A 26,328-nucleotide genomic window follows, 5' to 3' on the forward strand; every position below is an offset into this window, starting at 1 on the left:
CAGAACCAGAAATTTTACAATTTATTGGTAATTCCATGCACTGCCTGCTGGATCACTAACCCCCTCTGCAATATTACCTCTACACCGATACAGGGTGCCAGAGGACAAATCTATTCCAGGACTGATGAGTTCCTGGGTACTAAATATAACTACTTCTTTCACGTATTTTCCAATTTTGTGCCCACCATTAAAGAGAAACCATGACCAAGAATTGAACTTCATCCAAATCAGTAGCTGATACCCCCTTTCCCATGAGAAATCTTTTCCTTTTCACAAACAGATCATCAGGGGGCTCTGTATGGCTGATATTGTAGTAAAACCCCTCCCACAGTGTGATGTCGGGACCATAATTCTGACATCACACTGTGGGAGCCTTGTTGCATTGTGGGAAATAACATCTGTTTCCAACTGCCAAAAAAAAGCAAGCAGCATCTTCTTCCACTGACATTACCTGCCAACAGTAAAAATGTCAGAATGTATATCAGGGAAAGGAAAGATTTCACAATGGGCAAACACTGGCTAAATCATTTATACATAACTATTGTACAAATGAAGCACTTTTTTTATTACATTATTTTCGCTGGATTTCCTCTTTAAGATGGCGATACATTACTGGATGGCCACCAGATGGACCATCAGACAGATCCTTCTCTGATGGAATCTGATTGGAGAGGGATCTATTACTACCACACACTGTACACAGATTTCCAATAGATTTCACCATGACCATACTAGCACAGCCTCCTCCCAGGCCTCCAGGTCTCCCCCTGTGCAACGTGTTTCCCTCAGGCTGTGCAGAGTGTTGCAGGCTATTTCCTGATCTGTACCATGTGACCACGCCTCACGTATGTGAAGTCAGTACATGTGATCGGGTCACCTGGTGCTAGCGCCTGGCTTCCTCATACTTAATACTAACTCTACACCATATTGGGCTTAACCTTCCTCCCCAAAGGAATGACTTTAGATATCCCACAGTTTTATTTTATATTGAAAACTAGTTTTTAAGTTTTTACTGTTTCATTGTCTATGCTCAATGACACCTTAATAGAAGTATACTAGAGCCCAAATGTATGCGTTATTGACCTTTTTTTTAACGCTTTCCTGCTCTCGGAAGCCAATTACTGACAGGAAAGTGTTTTATGGCTGTAATTACTAATCAGCGAGGGTTATTCTATAATCTAACCCAGTCCCAACCCGGACAGAAACTCTCACTTTGAAACCTGATGTTCAACTCTTTCAGGCAGATAAAGAAAAAAAAGGAACACAGCCTAGTTATTTGCATGCTTGGCACTGTAAATACACACGTCTATCTCATCATGTCACCTTGGTTGTCCTTTAACATTTCCTCCATTCTATAACTGAACTCTTACCATCCCTCCCTAGCCTTAACCCCTTTTTGACACCTGACCCTAACCCCCCTTCCCCCAACATGAAGCCCTACCTGACTCCTAATCTTTTTTTTTAAATAGGTAACTGTTATACATTTTTTCAAAGTAAAAACATACAGTACAAACATTTGTACAGTACATGAGCTTGAGGTAAAGGGAAGGGAAAGGGGAAGGGAGGTAGGGAAAGGGAATGACATTCAATTTAGAGCAGTAAGATGTAACCCTGTCTGGCCTTACAGATGGTGCCAGTTGTTGCAAACAAGATTTCACAGTGCGAAAGACCAGAATGGTTTAGGCTACAAAAGAACATTCTGGCTAGACATATACTGATAGTGCTTTAAGGTTACATCTAGTAATCTAGAAGACCTGTGGCTCCATGGGAGATGTAGTTCATCCTGAATCAGTGGTACTCAACACAATTTCACACCATTTGGACCAAATTATGTCATATTTAGTGGGGCACTTTCTACTTTCATAGGTAAGTAGAGGTAAAGACTTATTTCAGACTGCATTGAGCACTTCTGCTTTCTTAGGTATATCTGTCTGGTTCCAGGCAGTGACACAAGTTGACCTTTTTTTGCCGCATGGCAAATGCTGCATACCATAGTTTTCAATTATATCTGTTATGCCTATCTGGTCCAGACTACAATCCTGACAAATAATACTTTCCTAACACTAAGGGAGGATTCACACTTGTCTCCGCTGAAAACGCAAATGATTTTCCACGTGCGATTTCCATACACTGCATGGACATCTGTGCTTGAACACGCAACCTTTTTCATGGTAGCTAATGACTGTTAAAGAGTAACTGTCAGGCTGCAAAAGCTAATTTAAACCTCTATTCTCCTGTGTTAAACAGTTTAGAAGGAAGCCAAAAAGGAAATACTGAAGTTAAACTTCTCTCTTACTTTTGATGTGTGCTGAACAGCAAAGCTGTTATTCCCAAGCTCTTAAGTAGGACGACAGGCCGCATAACATACTGCAAAGCATTCTGGGGCTGCTTCTCCCCACCTTGGGTCATCCCCTTAATTTCCCAATCACCCCTAAGGCTGCTAGTGAGAAGTTACAGGCTCAACTTACAGCAGCTTGTAACGCAGCCCAGCTCACAGCACTGAAAAATCACAGGGCATATGTTCCCTTAGAGTATACTGCATGAGTCCGCTATTGTTCCTAGCCACATGGCTAATTAATATTCACTGCACAGTAGTGTTGTCCATTAGGATCTTTTTTGTGAGTCGAATCATCAGGAAGCAGAGAGGACATGACGACACAATTGGCTTCATAGGAGACAGACAAACATGGAACCTGCCATGAGCTGTCAGGAGCATGATTCTCTGCAAATACTAAATAAAAATTCTGTGAAATCCAAACGTGGACAGTGAAATGCATATGTAATGTAAGTACAGCCAATATTTAGCTGGTGATATATGTGTTTTTTTTCTCTGAGACCTTATACCTAACAGCTCCTCTTTAAGGAGAAGTTGCATGCAGTGTGCGATAAAGTAGTGCATGTTTCAAGTTTTTTTTTAAGCACAGAAAAAACGAAATGCGGAGATCGCAATGCTGCCCGAAATGGTGGCAGGCCAACAGGAATTACATTATTTGCTTTTGCACTGCAATTTTGTGTTGTGTGAAATCACCTGCGATTTGAACAAATGTGACCCCTGCCTAGCATGAACTATCTTTATATTTTCCTAATACATACACACCTTGTGCCCCAGAATTGGTTGGATGCTTCGACATCAAATCCTTGCATCTGAAAATGAAAAGTTACTATTGGCGGGGGACAGTAGGTGCGCGTTTACACAGCAGGGGAATAAGTAAGATTTAGGTAACCCGGCAAGTAAGTCCATAGGGAACAGATCTACAATCACTTCAGTATGCCGATGACACAGTAGCCCCGTGCTGATGATGTAGTAAGCCTGTGCCTATGACGCAGTAGCCATGTGCTGATGATGCAGTAGGCCCGTGCCTATGACGCAGTAGCCGTGTGCTGATGACTCAGTAGGCCTGTGCCTATGACACAGTAGCAGCGTGCTGATGATGCAGTAGGCCTGTGCCTATGACGCAGTAGCCGCATGCTGATAATGCAGTAGGCCTGTGCCTATGACGCAGTAGCCACATGCTGATGATGCAATAGGCCCGTGCCTATGACGCAGTAGCCGTGTGCTGATGATGCAGTAGTCGCATATGACGCAGTATGTGCATACTGATGACGCAGTAGCCGTGTGCCGATGACGCCGTAGGCATGTGCTGATGATGCAGTAGGCGCATACTGATGACGCAGTAGCCGTGTGCTGATGACGCAGTATAGGTGTACTGATGACGCAGCAGGCGCGTGCTGATGACAAGTAACCGTGTGCAGATGACATAGTAGGCCTGTGCCTATGATGACGCAGTAGCCGTGTGCTGATGATGCAGTAGGTGCATACTGATGAAGCAGTATGTGCGTACTGATGACGCAGTAGCCACATGCAGATGACACAGTAGGCCTGTGCTGATGACACAGTAGCCTTGTAGCCGCACATCCGTGTGCTGATGATGCAGCATGTGAGTACTGATGACGCAGTAGTCGTGTGCTGACGATGCAGTAGGTGCGTGCTAATAACGCAGTAACTGAGTGCTGATGATGCAGTTGGCACACGCTAGTGATGCAGTAGCTGCATACTGATGATTCAGTAGGCGCGTGCAGATGATTCAGCAGGTGCGTGCTTATGACAGTAGGCATGTGATGATGATGCAGCAGGCGCATGCTGATGAAACCGTAGGAATGTGCTGATGATGTGGGCTCCTGCCAGTAACGCTGCATATAAACCTTGACTGCCTGCTGATAGCATTGTGCGCCGGGCACCTCAATGTTATCTCAAAACCACTTGTCTCACATTTCAAATTCCTGGATCCAGCAATAGTAGCCTGCATGTTGTACCCACACTCCAGGAAACTCATATCATACTCTAATCTATTACTAGAAGAGATGGCAAACACTCAAAACAACCATCAATAAGCCTTTGTAATGATCTGAATATCCACAGAATTGTAGCTGCTCTGCATAGCGGATTTCATGTTATTCAATGATGGTTATTGTTTTTCTCTCTCTCCGGCTAACTGGAAGGACCACCATGAAGGCTAAAGGCTGTCTGTTACAGTGCCTGAAATGAACTTGTGTAGAAGTTTTCAACTGTCACTCAACAAGGACATTCATTTATTATTCATGTATTTCTGACAGGAAACTTTGACACAACAGTTTCATAGCCATTTATTATCCTTGATCAGGAAGCGTCTCCTCCGCTGGTGGCACTCAGGATGGAGACGGTGTCAGAAATCCCCGGCCATACATTTAAGTAACCACTTCAGACAGCTCTTCACTAAAGTTACGTGGCCTCTATTATAGCAATTTAGGAAGAGGATATTCAGGCTCTTATAAATGTCCATTAATGACAGGATATCTCGTCTGCTCTTCTCTGACGCACAAACCTGGAGCTATGGTAAGGGAGAGCGAGCGGACGGTTGGGGGAGGGGGGTCTCTGTCCAGACAGAGGGCCCTGCTTGTATGTTCCCCTAGTTTTGTTCTATTTACAGTTCTTTATAGTTTACTGGGATCGCACAGTCAGATCACCATCATTCTAGCATATAAAATTTATAGCAGTGAACTGTATTTATACGGTAATGTAATGAGAACTAGTGCATGTTGTGGAGCCCTGGGATGCCTCTGGTGGGGGTAAAGGGACTATTCACATACGTGTCTTTATGTATACTATGACACCTGTCCTTAAAAAGGAACTGTAGGGGAAATAACATTGAATAAAATTGCTTATTTTTGACAATATTCATTTATAGATTATTTAGTGTAATATCTTTCCTCTCCCTGATTTACATTCAGAAATGTATCACTGGTGGTGGCCAGGCATGGGCGAACATTCGGATTCGCCAGTAATGCTGTGCGGGCTGGGTGGGGGGGGGTCAAGCTTACCCTTCTGACGTCTTCTTTGTCCGTCCCTCGTCGCCTCCCACGATGTGTTCCACTTGGCGCTCACGTGACTACAAACACTTCCTCCTTCCGCCCAGCTCGCACAGCATTACTGGGTGAATCCAGATAGCAACTATCCGGATTCACATGAATCCGAATGTTCGGCCATGCCTGGTGGTGGCATTTTTAGTCCTGTCAGGTGATCTGTACGGAATGTTCGTTCCTGAGAGTTCTATGCACAGAGGGAGATGCTGGGTGCTTGGCAGTTGGAAAAAGCCGTTATTTCCTACAATGCAACAAGGCTCACAGACAGGATCATGGTCATGACATCACACTGCGGGAAGGGTTCTACCACAACATCAGCCAGACAGATTCCCCTCTGAGGATCTATTTGAAAAAAGGTAAAGATTTCTCATGGGAAAAGGGTATCTGCTAGGGAATAGAATGACGTTCAATCATGGGTTAAATTTCTTTAAGGCCCTCTTCACACTACAATGGCCTCAATTCTGGTAGGGTTATCAAGCAAATTATCTCATGTGAGGTAATTTACCTCATGAGGTAATGACATTTAGCAATTCTGGTAGGTTTTAGTCATGTTTTACCTCATAAATGATGGTATTTTAGTCATGTTTTACCTCATAAATGATGGTAAATTATAAGGTAATTTATGAGGTAATTTGCATTAACTTTACTGAAAATAGCTATTCTCATGCAAATTAGGGGGCATGTTAGCACATAATTTACCGATTAGTTTAAACCTGCCTATACCTGGAGGTAAAGTCCATTTGTGTGCATTTTGCAGTTTTTAGTGGAGTTCCAATTGCTGTTTCAGTGTCGTTCCTATTCAGGCTGTGTAATAGAAAAGAATAGTAGAAATAAAACTCCAAATATTTACTGGAATTTTTTTTTATAAGGGATGCCTATAAATATACTGTCCATGGGTTGCTACAAAATCAAATACACCTTCCCACCTCAAAAAAAAATATCTTCCAAAGACTATAAGACTAACTTATGAAAGACAGTTGAAGACTACTATTATTTATTTACTGCATGCTTACCGCTGAAATTCCTCATGTTTTACCGCACTTTATGCATTTTACGTATGTATTACCTTATGTCTGAAATGTTGAAAACTCTTTCAGAATTACTGAAAAATAAATAAAAAAAAAAAGAGGAAAATACCGCATGAGGTATTTTACCTACAAAACTATATTTACCTCACATAGTTACCAGAATTGAGGCCAAGGTATGAAAAACTGATCCATTTCCTGTTTCAACCACATCACTTTTGTTACGTTTGTGTCAGTTTTGCATCCATTAGGCTCCCTGCACACTGCATGTGATGCCGATTCCGCTTTTTAATCGGTTTTTACATCCGATTCCGATTTTTAATTTTTACTGCATGCTGCCTTTTTTGATTTGTTTTTCTGTTGAATGTATTCAGGGAAAATCGGAATCAGAAACGGAATCGGAATCGCAAAACGGATTTGCAGTGTGCAGGGAGCCTTATTCCCATTCTATTTTGCGTTACCACCCACTTGGTACACACCTCTCACCATCTCATTCATGTTCCTCCTCCGCTGCTGGCCCCCCACTCAAGAGAAGCCAGTGCTTCTCTTGATATATATATATATTGATTGGAGCCCCAGCAGAAGCATTGAGGCTCCCCATTGTATAGCAACAGACCGATGGGGATACTCGCTCAAACCAGGGAGGACTCTCATTGGTCTGTTGCAATCCAATGGGAGCCTGATGCTTCTGGTGTGGCTTGAATATGTATACCGACGCTTCTCCCAGACCCGAGTGGCTGTGCCCGCAGAGGCAGATGACCTGAATGTGACGGTGGCAGGGGAGTAAACACTTGTGAACCGTATGCAGTGGCCAGGCTAGTGAGAACATACATCGCCCGCTCTTATAGGCTACCATTGATTCCATCAGCATCTGCTCTGTCCGGCCAATCTGTAAAAATAGCAGACTGCACCACCTTGTGTACGCTCATTGGGACGGAAAGAATGGATCCATGGCAAACGAACTGAGCAGGGGGGGTGAAAAGGAATGTAGGGAGCTGAATGGAGAGAGCTTCACTTTCTGCTGTAGATGGCAAGGTGATGGTGGCAGTCAGTGCTAGTCCTGTTTAGTGTTTTTTTATTTTAATTTATTTATTTTTTTATTTTCCTATATCAGGGCTTTACAAATCTAGTTTAAAAAAAATAAATAAATAAGATCACATGACCTCAAAGAGGAACTCCAGTGAAAATAATGTTATAAAAAAGTGCTTAATTTTTACAAAAATTATGTATAAATGATTTAGTCAGTATTTGCCCATTGTAAAATCTTTCCTCTCCCTGATTTACATTCTGACATTTACCACATGGTGACATTTTTACTGCTGGAAGGTGATGTCAGTGGAAGGAGAGGCTGCTTGCTTTTTTTGGCAATTGGAAACAGCTGTAAACATTCTGCAGAGATCACCTGACAACAGTAAAGATGTTGGTGCCTGTGATAAATTACAGAATGTAAATCTGGATGAGCCTAGGAGTACTGATTGAGGGCTCGTTTCCACTATTGCGTTGCGAAATCGTTGTGGCAAAATTGCACACGCATGCAAATTTTCGTGCTAATTCGCATTAAAATTCGCATGGATGACGATGTATGCGAATTTAACCATGGCAATGCCGGTGTGCTTTTTCCATTGATTTCATGGGAATTCTCATGCGACTTCGCATGAAAATTCCCATACCAAAACAGCATGCGAATTTCCTATTAAATACATTAGCGGCGATTTGCATGCATTCCACTCGCAGGCGAATTCTGCGGCTCTTTTGTGCGTTTTTTCACTGCTGAAAAAAAACGCACCTGAACAACGCTACAGTGGAAACAGGCCCATCCACTTGCATTACATGTGCGAATAGTGGAAACGAGCCCTGAAGGGGAATGGTTCAGGAATAAAATCTCAGCAGTTGTGAAACATTCCTTCTTTCACCTAAGGAACATTGCATGGTTTAAACACCTCATATCTCTAGCCGATCTTCCAACCCTAGTTCATGAATTCATAACATCACGGCTGGACTCAGGGGCGTAGCAATAGAGGGTGCAGAGGTAGCGACCGCATCGGGGCCCTTGGGCCAGAGGGGCCCTCCCTAAACTTCAGTATTAGCTCTCTATTGGTCCTGTGCTCATAATAATCACTTCTATAGATACTTTGAGTAGTGGTAATCATTACCAAAGTGCTCCCCATCCCCTTCTTGCACCTCTGACACTGTAGTTGCCTTTGGCAGGTTTTGGTGCACCGTATCAAAGGTTATGTATATAGTGCATGGGGGGCCCCATTGTAACACTTGCATCGGGGCCCACAGCTCCTTAGCTATGCCACTGGCTGGACTACTGCAATGCCCTCTATATAGGCCTCCCAAACAAAGACCTGCAGCTAGTACATAATGCCGCTGCAAGGCTGTTAACAAGCCAACCCCGCCATTGCCAAATAACACCAATCCTGTGCTCACTCCACTGGCTACCCACGAAATAGAGAATTCTATTTAAAGTGGATCCGAGATGAACTTTTACTCATTGCATAATTCTGTTCCTTTTCTATTGTTTATAGGGCATTCCTCAAGCCAAATACTTTTTTGTTTTTGTTTTAATACTCTAATTCCCTATAAACTAAACAAGCCACGCCCACAGGTTTTCAGAGAGCCAAGGCACTTTCAGACAGTAGCAAGGGTTCATGGGAGCTCAGTATGGGCAGGAGGAGGGGGAGGTATTACTAGCCAGAGATTTCAGAGGCAGAGGGGAGGAGGGAGGAGGAGGGGGGATTAGTTTTTTTTGCTCAAGATGCAGATAAGCCTGCCTCTGTGTAATGTTTACAAACAACATGGCTGCTGTTATTGTATCACAGGAAGAAATAATCTTATTCTATTAAAGCTGTTTGCAGCCAGATTTGCTATGTAAACGATCTAAACTTTAGATAAGATATATAGGCAAGTTACTTGTCATAGTTTTTCATCTCAGATCCACTTTAACCACTAAAGGACTGTAGGCTTACACCCCCCTAGTGACCAGGCTATTTTTTTACAATTCAGGCCACTGCAGGGCTGTACAACTCAGCACGCAAGTGATTCCAACGTCCCCTCCCCCCCCACCCCTCCGTCACCAACAGACCTTTCTGTTGATGGGCTCTGATTGCTGCTCCTGTGTTTGTTTAATTGTTTTTATTTGTTTGTTGTTGTTTTTTGAATAAATTTGTGCATTTTTTATTTATTTAATTTTCCACCCTCCCTCCCCTCGGCAGCCAATCCCGGAGATCGGTTCTCATGGACATCAGCCTATGAGAGCCGATTGCTCTCTGATCCTCCTAGGGGGACAGCCGTGTGTCACGGCTGTCCCCAGTACAGCGCTGACGTAGATTACAGTGCTGTACATTGTAAATAGACCCCTTCTAACAGTCTCCTAGTGGTGATTGTCGCTGGGAGACTGATGACAGAGCGCGGAGAGATCTCCTGCAAAACACGCACCCAGGACTTTACGCCAATTGGCGTTACGCGGTCCTTGGGGAGCCACCGCATTCACGCCAATTGGTGTGACGCGGTCATTAGGTAGTTAAGATAGACACTGACATTAAAATCCTTGCACAATCTGGGCTCTAGATCGAGTGAGAATGTGTTGCAATTGCATCACACCCCCCATAATCAAAAGGACCTAATAACTTGGTCACTCCCAGAGTCCAACTAGAAACCTTTGGAGCCAGAGATTTCTGTCCTGCTGCCCCTACACTTTGGAACTCCCTGCCACCCCCAATCAGGACAGCTCCATCCTTGGAAGCATTTAGGTTTAAACTTAAAAGCCACCTGTTTAGTCTGGCATTTATGAACACCTGACTACTTCCTCTGTAACAGTTCATTCTGCAACACTGTACTGATCTGAGACATATCTGTGCGCTTTTAGTCCAGTGGGACAAAGCAATTTACAAATGTATTGTGTTGTATTTTACAATGGACAAACACTGACTGAATAATGTATAAATAAATATTGTAAAAAAAAAAAAAAAGCAATTTTATTCATCACGTTATGTTCACTACAGTTCCTCTTCAAAGTGGACCTGAACTCTTGCACAGGACAGAAAAAAAACAGAGGAATGCACCCTGTATGTATTTAGAGAGTTTAGCCTGTCTAATCCCCCCTCATCTGTGTCTAAGCACCAACATAATTCGATCTCTCAGCTGTGTCAGCTCAGGAATCTGCTCTGCCAGACAGAGCAGATAATTTGTAAATACAGGATGTTAACCCATTGGGCCTGATTCACAAAGCGGTGATAACTCAGTTATCACGCCTAAAAGACTTTAGGCGTGATAACCTTTGCACTGCTGAGTTAGCACCGTTTTGTGCTCTTTATCGCGCGCAAAGTCCCGCGCGCAAAGTTTTGCGCACGCAATCGCGCAACTCCGCGCGCAGCGCCCATAGGGTTTAATGGGCGCATCGCGCGCACTGCACCGTGCGCCGCGCGATTGCGCGAGGGAATTTCGCGCCAGTTTCATTTTATCACGCCTAAACTGAGTTTAGGCGTGATAAAGGGCTTTTCACAGGCGTGCAAACACTTTGCACCGCTTTGTGAATCAGGCCCATTGTCTGCATCTATGAAAGCAGTAAGTAGACACTGCAGATTTATTGCAGGACTTGTATCAGCTATAACAAAGAAATACTTTTGTTTGAAGGTTATTTTGCTGTTGCTTATCTTTTAGAGCAGCAGCATCTTTCTGAGTTCAGGTCCACTTTAATTATAGAATGTATTTGTATGCAGACGTTAGCATCCTTTCACCTAAGATGTTTCTATTTAGCAGTGTGATCCATTCGTTCTATTCAAAATTTTCATTACCTTCAGCCAATGTTTTTAATTTTTTTCGCAGTTCCTGGCCCTTTAACACAACCTCTATTAAATGAGAGCGTTTTTGCATTTGTGCGTATAGAGTGTTCTTGAACAAATAATCCATCTGGCGGTGATGATGTTGCCGAGGTGCGAGCGGCTGGTTCCTCTCCAGATGTAATGATTGTGTGGGTTCACTGATCTGACTCTGAAATGATGCTGTCATATTATTCAGAGCTCTCACTGGGGACTCGGTACACTATGCATGTGTGAAAGCGAGACAGGCTGGAGGCTTAACTCTTCTGATGCAGCTTCTAACTCCAAAACTAAAACCTTGACATGTTCCTGCAGAATGTGGGCCTCATCCTGCACGCAGCCAAATCCAGCCCACGCAGCCACATCCAGTCCACACAGCCAAATCCAGTCCACGCACGCAGCCACATCCAGTCCACACAGCCAAATCCAGTCCACGCACGCAGCCACATCCAGTCCACGCACGCAGCCACATCCAGCCCACGCACGCAGCCACATCCAGTCCACACAGCCAAATCCAGTCCACGCACGCAGCCACATCCAGACCACGCAGCCACATCCAGACCACGCAGCCAAATCCAGCCCACGCAGCCAAATACAGTCCATGCACGCAGCCACATCCAGCCCACGCACGTAGCCACATCCAGTCCACACAGCCCAATCTAGTTCACGCATGCAGCTAAATCCAGACCAAGCATGCAGGCCATGCACGCAGCCACATCCAGACCATGCACGCAGCCACATCCAGACCATGCACGTAGCCACATCCAGACCATGCACGTAGCCACATCCAGACCATGCACGCAGCCACATCCATTCCACGCACGCAACTAAATCCAGTCCAGACACCACATCCAATCCATGCAGCACAATCCGGTCCAGGCAGGCAGCACAATCCGGTCCAGGCAGGCAGCCACATCCGGTCCAGGCAGGCAGCCACATCCGGTCCAGGCAGGCAGCCACATCCGGTCCAGGCAGGCAGCCACATCCGGTCCAGGCAGGCAGCCACATCCGGTCCAGGCAGGCAGCCACATCCGGTCCATCCGGCCCAGGCAGGCAGCCACATCCGGCCCAAGCAGGCAGCCACATCCGGCCCAAGCAGGCAGCCAAATCCGGCCCAAGCAGGCAGCCAAATCCAGCCCAAGCAGGCAGCCAAATCCAGCCCAAGCAGGCAGCCAAATCCAGCCCAAGCAGGCAGCCAAATCCAGCCCAAGCAGGCAGCCAAATCCAGCCCAAGCAGGCAGCCAAATCCAGCCCAAGCAGGCAGCCAAATCCAGCCCAAGCAGGCAGCCAAATCCAGCCCAAGCAGGCAGCCAAATCCAGCCCAAGCAGGCAGCCAAATCCAGCCCAAGCAGGCAGCCAAATCCAGCCCAAGCAGGCAGCCAAATCCAGCCCAAGCAGGCAGCCAAATCCAGCCCAAGCAGGCAGCCACATCCAGCCCAAGCAGGCAGCCACATCCAGCCCAAGCAGGCAGCCACATCCAGCCCAAGCAGGCAGCCACATCCAGCCCAAGCAGGCAGCCACATCCAGCCCAAGCAGGCAGCCACATCCAGCCCAAGCAGGCAGCCACATCCAGCCCAAGCAGGCAGCCACATCCAGCCCAAGCAGGCAGCCACATCCAGCCCAAGCAGGCAGCCACATCCAGCCCAAGCAGGCAGCCACATCCAGCCCAAGCAGGCAGCCAAATCCAGCCCAAGCAGGCAGCCAAATCCAGCCCAAGCAGGCAGCCACATCCAGCCCAAGCAGGCAGCCACATCCAGTCCAAGCAGGCAGCCAAATCCAGCCCAAGCAGGCAGCCACATCCAGCCCAAGCAGGCAGCCACATCCAGCCCAAGCAGGCAGCCACATCCAGCCCAAGCAGGCAGCCACATCCAGCCCAAGCAGGCAGCCACATCCAGCCCAAGCAGGCAGCCACATCCAGCCCAAGCAGGCAGCCAAATCCAGCCCAAGCAGGCAGCCAAATCCAGCCCAAGCAGGCAGCCAAATCCAGCCCAAGCAGGCAGCCAAATCCAGCCCAAGCAGGCAGCCAAATCCAGCCCAAGCAGGCAGCCAAATCCAGCCCAAGCAGGCAGCCAAATCCAGCCCCCAGAGGCAGACAAAAACAGCCCCCGCAGGCAGACAAATCTAGCCCCCGCAGGCAGACAAATCCAGCCCCCGCAGGCAGACAAATCCAGCCCCCGCAGGCAGACAAATCCAGCCCCCGCAGGCAGGCAGACCAATCCAGTCCATACAGGCAGCCAAATCCAGTCCATGCAGGCAGACAAATCCAGTCCATGCAGGCAGACAAATCCAGTCCATGTAGGCAGCCAAACCCAGTACAGGCATGTAGCTAGATCATGTCTACACGGCCAAATAGAGCCCACGCACACGGCCAAATAGAGCCCACGCACACGGCCATATCCTGTCCAGGCACATGGCCAAATCCTGTCCACACATGTGGACAGGATAGTCCACACACGCAGCCACATCCAGTCCACGCACGCAGCCAAATCTAGTCCTTCCAGATCCAAATCCGGTCCTTGCAGCCAGCCAAATCCGGTCCTTGCAGCCAGCCAAATCCGGTCCTTGCAGCCAGCCAAATCCGGTCCTTGCACGCACAGCCAAATCCAGTCCATGCACGCACAGCCAAATCCAGTCCATGCACGCACAGCCAAATCCAGTCCATGCACGCACAGCCAAATCCAGTCCATGCACGCACAGCCAAATCCAGTCCATGCACGCACAGCCAAATCCAGTCCATGCACGCACAGCCAAATCCAGTCCATGCAGGCAGACAAATCCAGTCCATGTAGGCACAGCCAAATCCAGTCCATGCATGCACAGCCAAATCCAGTCCATGCACGCACAGCCAAATCCAGTCCATGCACGCACAGCCAAATCCAGTCCATGCACGCACAGCCAAATCCAGTCCATGCACGCACAGCCAAATCCAGTCCATGCACGCACAGCCAAATCCAGTCCATGCACGCCCAGCCAAATCCAGTCCATGCACGCCCAGCCAAATCCAGTCCATGCACGCACAGCCAAATCCAGTCCATGCACGCACAGCCAAATCCAGTCCATGCACGCACAGCCAAATCCAGTCCATGCACGCACAGCCAAATCCAGTCCATGCACGCACAGCCAAATCCAGTCCATGCACGCACAGCCAAATCCAGTCCATGCACGCACAGCCAAATCCAGTCCATGCACGCACAGCCAAATCCAGTCCATGCACGCACAGCCAAATCCAGTCCATGCACGCACAGCCAAATCCAGTCCATGCACGCACAGCCAAATCCAGTCCATGCACGCACAGCCAAATCCAGTCCATGCACGCACAGCCAAATCCAGTCCATGCACGCACAGCCAAATCCAGTCCATGCACGCACAGCCAAATCCAGTCCATGCACGCACAGCCAAATCCAGTCCATGCACGCACAGCCAAATCCAGTCCATGCACGCACAGCCAAATCCAGTCCATGCACGCACAGCCAAATCCAGTCCATGCACGCCCAGCCAAATCCAGTCCATGCACGCCCAGCCAAATCCAGTCCATGCACGCCCAGCCAAATCCAGTCCATGCACGCCCAGCCAAATCCAGTCCATGCACGCACAGCCAAATCCAGTCCATGCACGCACAGCCAAATCCAGTCCATGCACGCACAGCCAAATCCAGTCCATGCACGCACAGCCAAATCCAGTCCATGCACGCACAGCCAAATCCAGTCCATGCACGCACAGCCAAATCCAGTCCATGCACGCACAGCCAAATCCAGTCCATGCACGCACAGCCAAATCCAGTCCATGCACGCACAGCCAAATCCAGTCCATGCACGCACAGCCAAATCCAGTCCATGCACGCACAGCCAAATCCAGTCCATGCACGCACAGCCAAATCCAGTCCATGCACGCACAGCCAAATCCAGTCCATGCACGCACAGCCAAATCCAGTCCATGCACGCACAGCCAAATCCAGTCCATGCAGGCAGCCAAATCCAGTCCACACATGCAGCCAAATCTAGTCCACACATGCAGCCAAATCCAGTCCACACACGCAGCCAAATCTAGTCCACACACAAGTCCAGATCTGGCCTAAAGTTTTGGCTCACAACTCTCTGGACGGGTAATAATTCTTGGTAGATTAGACAGGTGGAGAGTTTTTATTGCATTAAAAACTGAGGGAAGTGGACAGATTCTGACAAATCCCATCACAACTGCCCGTCCCCTCCCCTTGTTTTTCCTTTAAAAAGGAACTTCTTGGGACTCCACCTCCTCTCCCCTCAGTACCACTAGTTATTTTCCAAAGGCACAAACACTGTTCATTCAGCCTTTAGAACGCAATTTGTTTTTTATTTCTTATAAAAGCCATTTGTATTATGTCATTAGAGCTATGGTTATATACATAGCTCCCAACTGTCCCTCTTTTGGAGGGACAGTCCCTCTTTGGGAGTCCTGTCCCTCTTTCTATGAAAATATATATATTTATCTACTAAAAAAATGTGTTTGATTGACTCTAAACTTTATTCCCAACCTTCAAATTGATATATTACTAATTTTAAAATGTTAATATCAAGGAAAATGAACCAGAATAGAAAAGACCAGTGTGGTTTGAATTATAAAACAACATATTTTTCGGAGCTGGGAAAAAAGGGCGCAGGCAGCTAGTGGACAAAAAGGGCGCCGCCATTCACTCCCATAATAAATAACGTTTAATGGGCGCCGAGCAGGAAAAAAGGGCGCCGGAGCTAAATAAAGTTTACAAATGGCGCCCGGAGCTAAATAAAATTTACAAATGGCGCCCGGAGATGTTTAATGATTTATAACTGAGCTTGTGGTGATTTACGTTTATAAAATGCACCCGTGCCGAATAACGTTTATGAAAATACTAAACATATTTATTTTATTTAAATAATTAAAACATTATTTAAAGTTTTATCCCTTACTGTTTGTAAAACATTATTATTCACAAAATAAAGCGATCAGTACGTAACGTAAATTGCAAAATATTTTTTCCATCCACAATTAGTAAAACATTATTATCCACATAATAAAGGGGGGTCTTAGGGTTAGGCGCCAACAGGGGGGTCTTAGGTTTAGGCACCGACAGGGGGGTCTTAGGTTTAGGCACCAACAGGGGGGTCTTAGGTTTAGGCACCAACAGGGGGGTCTTAGGTTTAGGCACCAACAGGGGGGTCTAGGGGCTAGGGGTAGGTACAGGGAGGGTTACTTAGGCACCAACAGTGGGGGTCTTAGGTTTAGGCACCGACTGGGGGGTCTTAGGTTTAGGCACCAACAGGGGGGTCTTAGGTTTAGGCACCAACAGGGGGGTCTTAGGTTTAGGCACCAACAGGGGGGTCTTAGGTTTAGGCACCAACAGGGGGGTCTAGGGGTTAGGGATAGGTATAGGGAGGGTTCTGTGTAAGAGTAGGCTTAGGTATAGTTTTAGTAAAATTTTAGTAATAATTACTAATGTTTTACAACACTTATTACGAACGTAGTTATATTTATATCATCGTAATAAAGAATATTTTCAGATTTTATTATAAGAACAAACCATAAATGAAGGTTATTCACAATAATATACAATTATAACAATTAAACATATATTATTGTTTTTTTAATAAACGTAATTATAAGTTTAACTTTTGAAACAGGGAGGATTAACGTTTTCACAATTTCCGATTTCATAAACATTATTTAATGATTTATAATTTTGTTAAACATTATTTGTAAACGAAATATAGCACACTATTTTTATAAACCCTATTAATGATTAATTATTATTTAGAGTTTACACCCCGCGCCCTTTTTGTCCGGGTGCCCTTTTTGTACGTACGCATATTTTTCTTATGAAATCTTTATGGTATGTGTGACTAGGGGCGTGATGGAGGCGTGATCAGGGGTGTGGCAGGGGCGTGGCTTAAGTGTCGCTCTTTCTCATTGCAAAAAGCTGGGAGGTATGTACATACTTGGCTTAGCTTTGCCTCTGTGAAGTCACTTCCTGTCTGGTTTCCATCTTAGTCAGCTGCAGCCAGTTCTCTGCACTATCCCCTCCCACCCATGCAAACACATTTATATTGCAAATCTTAGAAGCAGAAATGAGAACAAATTGCGTTCAGGAAAAAGGTACAGGGAAACATTTTCAGAATATGAAGGAAAGAAGTGGACTCTCATGAAACCGAGATTCTGCAGCTCTTGCTAGCACACTAAAGTGTACCTGAAATAAACTTAACACTTAACACAAGGATTTATACTAACCTGAGGCTTCCTCCACCTCCCTGTAGCCCTTGGGCTCCTGCATTGTCCATCTGGTCCCGTCTGTTCTGCCGCTGGCAACCCTAGTAAAGTCCACATCTGGGCCAGTTGGGGACTACTGCGCATGCACGGCCCTGATTACCGGGGCCGACAAAGGAAAAATGGAGCAGCCTCGGAGGACAGCGAGGGAGCCCATGGACTACAGGGGGCTGGAGGAAGCCCCAGGTAAGTATAAATCCTTGTGTTATGTTGATTTCAGGTTTACTGTAAGCAATATTATTCAGGCATGTAGAGCATGGCATGGTTTGCTTTGCGACATGCTGGCACTTTCCCTCTACTGTATATCGATCAGGGATCATTTCCTTGTCCCTGCAGATATAAAAAGAATTCTTTCACTATGCAGGCACAAGAAAAAAACCCTCAAAGCGTAGGAGGAAAGGATGTGACAGGTTTGATTTGCAGGGATGGCTACGAGGACAGAAAGATTGTTCATTAGTTGTTGAAATCAATAAGAAATTTGAAGTTAAAGAACAACTTAAAAAAGGCACATTCTGAAGCAATCAGAGTGATAACTGAATATAAATAGTATAACAGCAAACTGGTAGACAAAATACCTTTCCTCCTCTCTGGACTCAGTTGATGTTTGTTTAATCAGGCATGATCATGTGACAAAATAAATATGATGGATAGTAGATGCATATTTTCTCCTTATTAGTTAAAGTGGACCTGAACTCTTGCACAGGACAGAAGGAAACATAGATAAATTCACCCTGTATGTATTTAGAGAGTTTAGCCTGTCTAATGCCCCCTCATTTGTGTCCAATCCCAAGATGTAATCTGATATCTTCCGTGTCACATGACTGAATATGGCAGAGATGGCAGATAAGACCATTTGAAAGCATAGGCTGTTAATACGTCTGCTTCCATGAAAGCAGGAAGTAGAAACAGTGAAGATTTATTTTAGGATTTGTATCAGCTGTAAGAAATAAATGTTTTTTGTTTAAAGGTTAGTATGCTTTTGTGTATGTTTTAGAGCAGAGGGGACGTTCTGAGTTTAGGTCCGCTTTAAATTTATATGCTGAGTATGTAATGTAGAAAGCTGGTTTGGATGAGTCACATGCTGGAATTAAAATAGCTGTCAGGAATATTCACAATCCGAGATATGCCAATGATACCACTCTGATGACTGAAACTAAGGGAGAATTGAGCCTAGTCATGATTGTCAAACAGGAAAGTGCCAAAGCTTGTCTACTGCTTAACATCAAGAACACTAAAGTAATTTCATCTGCTCCAATAAACAACAATCTACAAATAGATGGAGATAAAGTAGAAGTTGTAACAGATTTTATCTTCCTGGGATGGAAGATCTCTGCAGACGCCGAAGGCAGCCATGAGATTCCCGGTAGTTGAATTAGGGGTGTGAAAGTTGGACCATAAATAAGGTCATGCATAGAAAAATTTAAGCTTTTGCATTGTGGGTTTGAAGAAAGCTAGTTCCCTGGACTGCCAGGAGATCTAACCAGTCAATACTAACAGAAATAAGGCTAGAGTGTTCACAGGAACGGCTGATAAAACTTTTAAAACTTAAATGCTTTGGACACAGAATGAGAAGACCGGATTCATTTCTTTGAAAGGATCCTTGATGCTTGGAAAAATTGAGGGCTAAAGAAGAAGAGGGAGGCAGAGGCTAACATGGATAGACCGCATTTATGAAGCTATGAATATGCCTCTGCCAGACATCTGGCATGCAGAAGTACATATGTCCAACATGTCCTATCGGCATTCGATACGATTCAAATTGATTTGCCATTGCAAAACAATGGCAAATCGAAATGAATCGAATCCTGATCGGACATGTCAGATTTCGGATCGTAAATAGAATCGTAATCGAATCGCACAAAGAATCGTACCGTGTAGATGGGGCTTTATGCCTGTATGCAGAGCAGCAACAATAGCCCCCACAACTGCGCGGAAGGGGCAGAGGCCGGGCCTGCTCCTCCTCCCGCCTGGCCAGCAGTGTTACCCGATTCCACGGTGTCATCTTCCTTCCAGCAGCCACTTGCTCCATGCCTTATGCAATGACTCTGATCACATGACTAGGATTGGGAGTCACATATGCAGCATGGAGCAAGTGGCTGCCAGGAGGAAGATGAGACACGGGATCAAGTAAACATATTTGGTCAGTCCCGCTGTGCTTCTAAGCCTGTTGTGGGGTGTTGGGATGGGTGGGAGTTCAGGGGTGCATTGTTACACCCCTTTCTGTATGGATAGGTGCACAACTGCCGAAAAGCAGAACTACAAAATAAGTTCAAAACCTAATCTTCATCATTTCCACTAATGAGTGTTATAAAATGTTGCCTCATTCCATCCCGGGTTTAGTTGGCCTAGAGGAACCACTAGACGAACTACCACGACCATACGAGTACTAGAGGTCCAACTGTGCTAATGGAAGGGCATGTAGATGCCCCCACATATAACATTCTGATCACCATTCTCCTGAGGGGTAAAAAGCTATTTCTATTGAGGCTTCCTTCTCAGCCGCATACAGAATACACAGAAGGGTGCCATGTCATGATGTCATCATTGTGTTCCATGATGGTATTGCACTACTGATTGCAAACTGAAGCTCGGGCAACAATGGTGGGAAGAGAAGAAAAAGCCTCTTCTAATTCTACATTTTGCAGCGAGCGTATTCTCTGCAGACGGGCACTGAAGCGGGAGCTGGAAAAACATATGTTCCACTGACGGGAATTGATTGACAGCCTCGGAAAGATGGTGCACAGCTCACCTCTGGCTGGGAGACAGATGTTGTATGATGTCTCCTTACACAGGGAAGACAGATAAGGAAAAATTAAGGAGCGACTGAAAATCTTTACCGCAATGCGGAGACAGGCGGCTGGTACGGAGGGTGATCCAGCGAACATGGCGAGCTTCTCAATGTTTGTCAGTCAGAAGCAGAGGCCTCGCTCCATGTACAAAGCCTGTCAGTGTCTTCTCTCCAGCGTAAGGAATTACTTCCTCCCTGTTTAATGGGGCTGCATGGGGAGCAGGCTGCGCCTCTCTTACCCTCGCAGGGAAGACAGACACTAATGGGGCTTGTAGTTCATCAATAAGTGATCGCTGCTGACACTGGAATAAAGGATCGGTGCTCTGATTGATGTCTGCACAGAGATCACGGGCAGCAGAACACTGAACCCATTCACAGAGGTCTGTAAAAACTGGAATCTTCGAGAAAGGGACAAAAGAGATCAGGAGCCCCTTACGGTGTTGTATTTTCTGCAAATGGTATAAATCCTACCTAATAATATACTGTACAAGTGACAATGCGTTCTGTGTCAGTGTTTTGCGCTATTGCGCATGTCCTGCACTGACAGCCGTTGGGACTGGACGCAGGACGGGCTAAGGGGCGGGCTATGTGTCATCCTAAGTTTCGCTAACGTTTTTAAAGTGTTTTATACTTTTTTGGGCACCTCCCTCCTGTTCACACATTTTCAACAGTTTCGGGCTATCGGATCTCATCAGCGTAGGGTGGGTGTTTTTGGTTACCATGTACAGTACCATGAGAGCGACAGGTGAGGAACCTAAGACAATTACAGTATTTATAAAGATACTGTAATAATCACTCAAAAATTCTAATAGTGGGTGGCCAGCAGTCATGTACTCCACCAACAGTAGCTGCTTCCATTGTTTGCTGAATACCTAGCTACAAAAAAAGAACACAGAAGCTGCTACACATGCGTATAAAAAACATGTATTAGTGGCTTGCACAATATGGAATGCAACAGGTCCCTAGGCCATAATTAAAATTTCCCATAAAACATCAATGCAATAGCTGCAATTATCACCCACACCCAAGTGCTGGTGGGGGTACGACGACGTGTGATTGGGAAATATGTTTGGAAGGGGTTAAGTGTCTGTTCTACAGGGGGGGGGGGAGATGACAAGATGAAAAGATGAAAAGGTCCCTGTTGCAGTGACATCATTGGCCAAGGGTAAATGGTGGGGGGAAGGGAAGATGTGTTGAGTGGGGAGCTGATACTGGGGTGGGGTAGGCAGCACTGGGCACCACATACATTTTCTCTTGCAGTCACAACAATGGTTTCAGCTGATGAAATTCTATGATGTGCCCGTAGTTTAAGGCGGCGGGAGTTAACCTGCTTTATTGCTTCTGTGCTCAGTGTCACTTTGGGCGTTTGATATGCCATTAGCTGGCAGTCAGAGTTATGGCGGGCACGGCTCTCGTCAGCCCTCCACCACTGTGCCGCTTCACACAGTCCCCACAAGCCCGGCACCTAATTGTATAACAATCCAGAATAATTCCAGTGATTTGTGCGCGATGTGCCTGGCTCACGCTTTGCAGACGGCGGCAGCGGCTTTGATTCGCAGCCAGGCACAAACACGACCGCCTCAGACTCCAAATGAAAAACTATTGTTTGTGAATGAGGTAATTTCTGTGCTGGCCGCTCTGCTCTGAGAGGCTGAGTATTTATCTTCCCCTCAGGGTATGCTTATCGCACAATTCCCAGGCTTTGTAATAGGCCTCTGTAGCTACAATGACGCTATGAATATTCCGACGCCATCATCTTCACAACGTGCGCGCATCAGGCGGCGCGGGAGAGCAGCATGCGAGGTGCGGTCTGGCAGGTCTCCTCCGCCATGGCCGGGGAAGAGCGATGAGCGGGCAACACAGAACCAACAAATCCATGAACTCAGCAAATAAAAATAAAGGATCGGGTCTATAAATTCAGACTTTACTCACTGGGATTGCTGAATTGTTTATCTGACGTTATATGGAAAGCTGGAGGGAGGCTGAGATTTATGCCTGGTACAAACCATGCAATTTCCTGTGAGATAGATCAGTCGAATCGATTGTTTTCGACTGGTCCAATCGGATTTCCTATCATTTTTCTGATTGATTTTCCAATCACTTCTATACAAAATTGATCAGAAAAATGATCGGAAATCAAATCAGACCTGTTGGAAATAATCGATTCGACCTGTCTATCTGATGGAAAATTGGTGTGTACCAGGCATAAGTCTTGGGGAAGGAAGAGAGAGATGGAGCCTGAGAATCTCTTTATTTCTTTATTAATAATCTAGAATTATTATCCTTGATTGTATTCTCGAGTGTAGCTAGGGGGTTCATTTTTACAGCAATTAGTGGTAACCCCGAGCTACACTTGTGGATACCACTAGGAGGGCTGTGTGCAGTGATTGTAACAGAGCTGTTGATGAGTCACCTCACTGAAACATGTCTGAAGTGACCCCAGCGCAGAGAAGTGAGTGGAGTACCTTTTTCAGTGCTCCGCTCCTGACTCTGTAATGGCTGCTTGGCCGGGCAAGAGTGGGCCACAGGCATGCCCTCAGGGCTCTATACCCTGAGGCTGGTGGCCCAATATTGGCCCAATAGGCTGCTTGTCACTTGACAGGCGGCCTATTGGGCCAATCAAACTGTGGGGATAATGTCCTTTAAAGTGATTGGACCCGCAGGGGCTCAGAGCAGGACGAGTGGAGCTCTCATCATTGCCAATTAGCAGGCATAAGTTTGTAGCGCTCGCTATGCTACTCTGATAAGGCACGCTAAACGTGCAGTAAGGGGAGCAAAAGGGGATTATATAAAAACTAAGCCTAAGGCCCGCTTATAAACGGGCGCTAGGCTGTGGCTGCGCCCCCCGCACTGGCCTCTCTCTTTTGCCATGCGCATACAGCTCCCGCACGCCCACCCGTGCCGCCGCACACTCACAGGCCCGCCCCCCTTCGGGACCTGTCCTCCTCTGCCGCCCACCTCTCTGGAGTGTCTCTGCATCCCTCCCTGCACATGTGCAGTGCAAAAAAAGCACTGACACAGGGACAAAATAGGACGCAGAGACACAGGGAAATGATATATAGTGATACTATACTATTTGTTATAGTGAATCAACCCTTAACCACTTGCCGACCGCGCACTCATAACGCGCGTCGGAAAAGTGGCAGCTGCAGGACCAGCGACGCAGTACTGCGTCACCAGCTGCAGGCTGATTAATCAGGAAGCAGCCACTCGCGCGAGCGGCTGCTTCCTGTCAATTCACAGCGGGGGGCTCCGTGAATAGCCTGCGGGCCGCCGATGGCGGCTCGCAGGCTAAATGTAAACACAAGCGGAAATAATCCGCTTTGTTTACATTGTACGGCGCTGCTGCGCAGCAGCGCCGTAAGGCAGATCGGCAATCCCCGGCCAATCAGCGGCCGGGGATCGCCGCCATGTGACAGGGGACAGCCTGTCACTGGCTGCACAGGACGGATAGCGTCCTGTGCAGCCCCGATCTCCGGGGGGGGGGGGGGGGGAGCAGGTAGGAGAGGGAGGGGGGAATTTCGCCGTGGAGGGGGGCTTTGAGGTGCCCCCCCCCCCGCCAGCCACACGCAGGTAGGAGAGATCGGACCCCCCCAGCACATCATCCCCCTAGTGGGGAAAAAAGGGGGGCAATCTGATCTCTCTGCCTGCTACCTGATCTGTGCTGGGGGCTGCAGAGCCCACCCAGCACAGATCACTAAACACAGCGCTGGTCCTTAAGGGGGGGGGTAAAGGGTGGGTCATCAAGTGGTTAAATGTCTAAACTGAATCCCCACCTCATGCCTAACCCTAAACCCTCTCTAAGGCCTGGTGCACACCAAAAACCGCTAGCGATTTTTGAAGTGTTTTTTCTTATTATTATGAAGCTTTTAGCTAGCATTTTGCGGTTTTGTGTAGCAGATTACAGATATTGTTACTGTAAAGCTGTTACTGAACAGCTACTGTAACAAAAATGCCTGGAAAACCGCTCTGATCTGGCGTTTTATCAAGCATTTGCGTTTTTCCTATACTTAAAGGAAAACTTAAGCCAAACAAAAAAATGACATTTACTCACCCGGGGCATCCCTCAGCCCCCTGAAGCTGGATGGTGCCCTCGCAGCCCCGCTCCGATCATCCTGTCCCCGCCGGCGGCTACTTCCGGGTTCGGCGACAGGCTGTTTTTCCGCGTTCCCAGCCGCTATATATATACGCTATAGCAGCATAGAGGGGTGATATAGCGGCTGGGAACGCGGAAAAACAGCCGCGTTCCCAGCCTGTCGGCGGCTGTCGCCGAACCCGGAAGTAGCCGCCGGCGGGGACAGGATGATCGGAGCGGGGCTGCGAGGGCACCATCCAGCTTCAGGGGGCTGAGGGATGCCCCGGGTGAGTAAATGTCATTTTTTTTGTTTGGCTTAAGTTTTCCTTTAACATTGGAGGTAGAAACGCCTCCAAAATCCAAAAAATGCTGCAGCCCGGGAGTATGCGTTTCTGCAAAACGCCTACTGCTCTGGTGTGCACCAGCCCATTGAAATACATTACCCAAGCGTTTCCACATCCGCAAGCGATTCTAAAAACGCTACCAAAACCGCTCGGTGTGCACTAGGCCTAAGTGCCTAAACTGACCCTAACCTCATGCCTAATCCTAAACCCCGCCCTAAGTGCCTAGACCAACCCCAACTCATGCCTAACACTAAACCCCCCTCTAAGTGCCTAGACCAAACCCCCACCTCATGCCTAATCCTAAATCCCCCTCCACCTCATACCTCATACCTAATCCTAAACACCGCTCCAAGTGCCTAAACTAAACCCCCACCTCATGCCTAATCCTAAACCCTCTCCAAGTGCCTAAACTGAACCCCAATCTCATGCCTAATCCAAAACTCTCTTCCAAGTGCCTAAACCAACCCCATCTCCTGCCTAACCCTAAACCCCCCACTAAGTGCCTAAACTGAACCCCCACCTCATGCCTAAACTGAACCACCACCTCATGCCTTACCTTAAAGTCCCTATTAGTGCCTAAACCAAACCCCCACCTCATGCCTAACCCTAACCTCCCCCCAAGTGCCTAAACCGAACCCCCACCTCATGCCTAACCCCCCCCAGTGCCTAAACCGAACCCCCACCTCATGCCTAACCCTAACCCCCCTCCAAGTGCCTAAACCGAACCCCCACCTCATGCCTTACCTTAAAGCCCCTATAAGTGCCTAAACCGAACGTCTTAGTGGACACGGGATTAGGCACAACGGAGGACAGGTGAGAATGCCTCTACTGACAACACCCGAGGGGGGGGGCACAGACATGCACATTATGTTGGGGGAGACCTGAGGGGCCCGGCAGGCGGTGCATGGCTCCACAGATTTTCATTAGATTTCATGCAAGTCTGTGTACAGTGAGTGGTCAGCTGCATCTCTGATCAGATCCTAAAGTCTTATTAAACTCCACATTAACTGAAAAAAAATTAAATCACACGATAAGAATTTATTTATTTAGCTTACCTATCCTGTTGTTTCCAGTGTTCACTGTTAGATTTAGGAAAAATGTGATATCAAAAAAGAAAATATTTCTGCTAGTTTCCATCTTTACTGTTTCTCTGTGATGCCAAAAGTGACATCACTTCTGCCCTTTTTTTTAGACCCAGCTCAGTGTTAATTTACTTCCTATTTTACAGATTACTGTCCCTCCCACAGTAAACATCGCTAGATAACAGGCTTACATCGCTGTGTAAACACTTCAAAGGGAGGGGATTAAATTACCTTCTGGTCATAGTGTCCGTATCTTATCGGAAATGGGAGGTTTATGTTATTTGCTTTTTGAGATAAGCTTGTTTCTGTAGCTAAAGAAAAAATAAATACTTCCCGCAATACTGTTAGCACTTTAAAGTTTGAAACAGTTCAGCAAAGGCACACAGACCAGGTGAAAATAAATAATACATTTAGGGGACATATGGGATCCTATTTCTAATTTAGAAAAAAAAAAGGGCTTGGGGCACTAATTAATTTTAGGCAATTTTTTATTTTTGCATGTTACAACTCCTTTTAAA

At 46.6% G+C, this 26,328-nt stretch overlaps 1 protein-coding gene across 7 annotated transcripts in view; it reads right to left on the bottom strand.

The window, feature by feature from the left end:
• The window catches only part of CDH4 (cadherin 4), a 1,011,299-nt gene that overhangs the window by 122,901 nt on the left and 862,070 nt on the right, over positions 1–26,328 (bottom strand). The gene's annotated exons all lie outside the window — the stretch shown is intronic.

This window comes from Hyperolius riggenbachi, chromosome 12 (genome assembly GCF_040937935.1).
Source record: "Hyperolius riggenbachi isolate aHypRig1 chromosome 12, aHypRig1.pri, whole genome shotgun sequence".
Classification (NCBI taxonomy): Eukaryota; Metazoa; Chordata; class Amphibia; order Anura; family Hyperoliidae; genus Hyperolius; species Hyperolius riggenbachi.